Source organism: Panthera uncia, chromosome B1, assembly GCF_023721935.1.
Source record: "Panthera uncia isolate 11264 chromosome B1, Puncia_PCG_1.0, whole genome shotgun sequence".
Taxonomy (NCBI): Eukaryota; Metazoa; Chordata; class Mammalia; order Carnivora; family Felidae; genus Panthera; species Panthera uncia.
Window position 1 is genome coordinate 102924124 of NC_064811.1, and position 5525 is coordinate 102929648.

Genomic DNA, 5525 nt, shown 5'->3' on the forward strand with positions numbered 1-5525 from the left:
GTATATATATATGCATAGTATATATAAATATCATATATAATATACACATATATATACACACACACACACACACTTTCTTTGTGTTTTTTATATATCATATTTCTCCGTACTGCTTTACTTGGTATAAGCTCACTTTTATTAAAGATGTCTAAACACAATTATGAGAGATTCTGATTTTCAGAAATGAATATACAAAAATTCACTTTACACATGTGTTCTGAAGAAGCTTTATGTGTAATTTTTGAAAAACCTCCCCCTTGGTTATACAGTGTAACAGAACCAATTCTTACCACTCCACTGAAAGTATTCCCTTGCACAGAAGATCGTTGCCTCTGTGCTCATGAAAAGGAATCCTAAATATTCCTAAAACAACTTGTTTTCTTCTAAGGAGACACACGGAAGGGTTTTGTTTGCTTTGTTGGCGTTGTTTTAGTATCCTTAGGAGAGCACAAGGAGCAGGTGTTGGTTGACTCTACTTAATGCTTGAAGGAACTGAAATTTAACAAAATTAAAGGACTTCTGTTGTCAAAGGAAAAAAATCAGAGGCCCAAAGCCACCTCCTGGAAGATCTACTTGCTCTGTGCCAGGTCCGGTATTAAATTCCACCCCTCCCTAAGACTTGGCTGTCGACACCTCTTAAGTCTATGTGGCACTAAGCTAAGTATTCTAACTTCTCACCTCTCAACTTCTCAACTGCAGAATGATTGTCACCTAGTTGATATCTCTTTGTGCGTTGGTATAGAGGTTATATGTGAAGGCTTGACCATGACCTTACTTTTTCCAAACCAGAACTTTTAGCAGCCTAGATTTGTGGTAAGAGCTATCTATATTGCCTGGTTCTAATAAATACACATGAAAATCAAAGAAAATATTCAAAACTGTAAGCATAAGCAGATAATCGTCTTTCTCACATAAAACTATTTTTTGCAGGTCTTCATAGGTATATATAACTGTCTTTGGGTTACTTAAGTATTTTTTATCAGGTGTTTCCTAGTGGCAAATAAACACTACATGCCTAAATTAGAGCCCAGAAATAACTGCACAAGCCTGGGGGGGTGGTGCAAGTGCATTTTCAACACAATCTGCTCTCTAATTATAAGGTCCAGCTTAGTCGATGTATCTTGAAACATAATTAATTATGATTTGTTTAAACACTGCTTAAAATACATTATTCTTGATTTCCTAAGAGCTGGATTACAGGGAAAATTTTAATTTTAAAACTACTAGTGTTTATAAACATCTTAGTATAATTTGCATTATATTGCATTAAAGTTAATGCAATAATTATAAAGTTATCTGCAATTGCCCAAATGCAATTTTAAAAGGAAAACATCATACAATATAAAGGGGTATAAATTACAGGAAAGAAAAAATATTTTTATATCAAATCAACTCATAATGGAAACATTCTTATTTAGATAAAAGAATCCAAATGTTGTTCACATCAGAAATTCTGGTCATAGGGTCGCCTGGGTGGCTCAGTCGGTTAAGCGTCCGACTTCGGCTCAGGTCATGATCTCACAGTCTGTGATTTCAAGCCCCGCATCGGGCTCTGTGCTGACAGCTCAGAGCCTGGAGCCTGTTTCAGATTCTGTGTCTCCCTCTCTCTCTCTGACCCTCCCCCGTTCATGCTCTGTCTCTCTCTGTCTCAAAAATAAATAAATGTTAAAAAAAAAATTAAAAAAAAATCTGGTCATAATTTGCATATTTATTGTGGTAATGTAAAATTTACCATCTTAGCCATTTCTAAGACTACAGTTCAGTAGTGTGAAGTATGTTCCCATTGTACAACCAATCTCTGCAACTTGTTCATCTTGCAGAATCGAAGTTCTATACCCGTTGAACAACTCCCAGTTTCCCTAATCTCCCCTCCCCATCAAGCTCTTGGCAACCACCATTTTACTGTTTATGAAACTGGCTACTCTAGATACCTCATGTAAGTGCAGTCATATAGTATTTGTCTTTCTGTGACTGGCTTATTTTACTTAGCATGATGTCCACAAGGTTAACCCATGTTGTAGCATACATACGAATTTCCTTCTTTTTTGAAGCTAAATAATATACTACATTCTGCTTATCCTTTCATCTGCTGATGGCCTCTGGGGTTATTTCCACCCATTAGCTCTTGTGACCAGTGCTGCTATGAACATGGGTATACAAATATCTCTTCAAGATTCTACTTTCAATTCTTTTGGATATTTACCCACAAATGGAATTGCTGGATCATAATGGTAATCTTATTTTTAATCATTTCAGGAACCACCGTACTATTTTCCATAGTAACTGTGCCATTTTACATTCCCACTGACACAAAGTTTCCAGTTTCTCTGTATCCTCAACAACACTTATTTTCTGTATTTTTGATAATAGCCACCACAGTGGGTGTGAAGTGATACCTTATTATGGTCTTGATTTGAATTTCCTTAATGGCTAGTGATGTTGAACATCGTTCCACATGTTTGTTGGCAATTTGTACACCCTCTTTGGAGAAATGTCTGCTCAAGTCCTCTACCTAGAGATAATTTTTTTATCAGTCTCATGTATTTGCTACCTTTTCTAAATAAAAGGTTTGTTGGTTTGCCTGTTTTAAATCAGGGTTAATAAGATTCAATATTAGACGAGAAGAAATTTGTGAAATAGTTCTCAGGAAATTTTGTTTTGTTTTGCCTTCTAGTTTGTCTTCAGACTTCACCAGTTCATAAGAGAAAAGAAAAAGAATTGTGCATTGGTCAATCAGTTGAATTTGCTGAAAACAAATCCTGACCTAGGTTTGACTTGATGAGGAAATTCTTGTACCCTCAGCCAGAAATGTTTACAAAGGTGGATCAACAGTGGCAGTAACACCACAGGCTAGAATACTTTCAGGACCCAGCAGAGGGCCCCACCAGCCCTGAGGCTGTGGTCCTTTGAAGACCAGTAGTGGTTTCAGAGTCCTGAAGTTGCTGAGTTTCAAAGCCAGAATCTCTCACTGGCCTTAACTGTATTTCTAAAGAGCAGTCTTTGTTGCTCTTGACCTCCCTGCCTGGTAATTTTCTAGGCTTTTGTTACAGTCACTTGAGCAGGATACTGCCTGGTTCTCCTTTGGAAGTATTAGTCTCAATCCTCTTCACACATTCTAATTTCTGCTCTTGCTTCCTTGTCCTTGGTCCCTCTAACCAAGCGTCCTCAGCTTAAGCATAACTGATGATTTTTCTTCTCATTCTCAGGTACATTACCTACACCCAGCTGCACAAAACTAGTCCTTTTTTTCTGGCAATCTCACCCTTTTATTTTTCAAAGCTATTATTTTCTCTACTTAACCTTGAATTTTTAATAACTGCTCACATTGATTGGACCGTACCTTCCTTGTCAAAGTTGAGGGTGAGCCAATCTCAATTCTTCCCTGGGAAGAGAAATCCTTCTCTAGTGACAGCTTTATGTGATTCGAAGATTGCCAACCTCTGAAAGAAGCTGATTTACAAACAGAAGACTGACGGTCAGGAGGGTGTCATGTTCCAAGTTTAGTCACCCCTTAGGTCAAGCTGCATCTTGCCCTTCAATGGCTAGGCAATCCAGCTTTTCAATAAAATCCCCTCCTTGCCAGAAAGAATTTAAATGGATTTCTATTACTTGCAAACCAAAAGATTCAAAATGAATATATTTATCTCCTGTGGCCACTGAATCCCCCCTCCCTTTATGAGATCCTAAATCTGGCCTGGTCAGGCCTTAGCTTTCCTTTGTTTGGCTGGCATGACCTTTCTACAAGACTTTACTGAAACCATATGAAGCAAATATACCACCATTGTCCTGTGAGAATTTCTCCTAGGTAGTAGGTTTTCAAAGATACTTCAAGATTTAATAATTTTTCCTTTAAGAAGGCATTTAAAACAAAAATTGTCCCTCTATTACCCAGGTTAGAAGGCCTTACACCTATATGTACTTATGTTTTCTTTTCTTTTTTTTCTTTTTTTAAGTGTTTATTTATTTTTGAGAGAACGAGAGCATATGAACACAGGGGAGGGGCAGAGAGAGAGGGAGACACAGAAAGTGAAGCAGGTTCCAGGCTCTGAGCCGACAGGACAGAGCCTGACACAGGACTTGAACCCACAAACTGCGAGATATGACCTGAGCCAAAGTCGGATGCTTAACTGACTGAGCCACCCAGGCGCCCCTGTACTTGCGTTTTCTGATGAAGCATCTATGAACATCAGTCTTGCCCTCTTGGCTAAATAGCAAGTTCATTTAGGTTTGGTATGAGTGCACCTGTCTCATCTTTTTCCAGGCCCTACAACGTTGATTTGAATTTGGACTTTGATCAAAGAGGACTTATGTACAAATGACCTCAGGGCATTACAGGTAAATATACAAGAGCATTCTTAATGTAATGGTTTCAGGACTGTAGGATGGGAATGGGTTTGGGGCACAGGAGCCATTTTGGTTCATTATTAATTTTATGATGAATGTCCATCTGTGAGGGGTAGGGCAGACTGAAGCCCAGTGCTGTAATCGGTCATATATGAATGTAAATCGAAATGTGAAGTTTGTAATGAGTCTACAACCAGGGACTTTTAGCAGCTCACATCACAGAACTCCAATCTCACAGCCTAGCCCATGTCCTGATTCTGATGTAAGGAGATAGTTCAAATATTCCATGAGAAATACACCTCTGTACATGTTCAGAAAATCCTTTGTGTTCTTTGCTCCCATGAAGGGTAATCCAAAACGGACAAAAAAAAAAAACATAAACAAAAAAAACAGGGCAACACCTCTACTCATAAACTAATCATTACTTTACACCTTAGTCTGTTCATGCCTGCTTCAGGCAAATTTCCATGAGAATTCTAAATGTTTTGATTGCTCAATAAACCACTGACAAAATGCAAGGGGCCTGAGCAGCCACAGCAGGCCTCCCCAAGCATGAATTCCCAAAACCTACTTATTTGCCAGCAGATGCAATCTTCTGATCTCCAAAGTTACATTTGCTTGGAGCCCAGCCTTTGTTTAGATCAATTAAAGTGCCCTGGGCAAAATGCATGTCTCTTCTTTTTATGTACTTTTCCCTCTGAGTTGCCTGCAATGCATTTATTATAAAGAGAAATTTACCAATATGAAAACGCTCATTTGGGAGATTAAAAACAAGGCTATTTGGTTCTAGAAATTCAAATTTCCTCTCACCTTTTTATTCACAAATTGGAAGTATCATCAGAACCTTCTTTGGGAGGGGGAGGATATGTTCTTGAATCCTATGTCAATTGCTAACTGAAATATACTATTTCATAGTAAAGGAGATACATGCATGTTTTGGAAAAAAGAGGCTGTTTAAAGAATCTGGCTGTTCCTGTTTTGACTGAACTTCTTTAGGGAACATATGCCTATTCCAGTCTTATCAAAATTAGAGAGGGTTTTGAAACTCTTTGTTGGGACTTGGTGCCATGTGAAGGGTAGCTATGGAGCTCAAGTTTAACCTGGAATTAAAAATAGAAGTGACGGGTTAACCTTAGGGATCCATTGATCATATAGCTTTCCAAAAGGTTAAGAAATGTCAG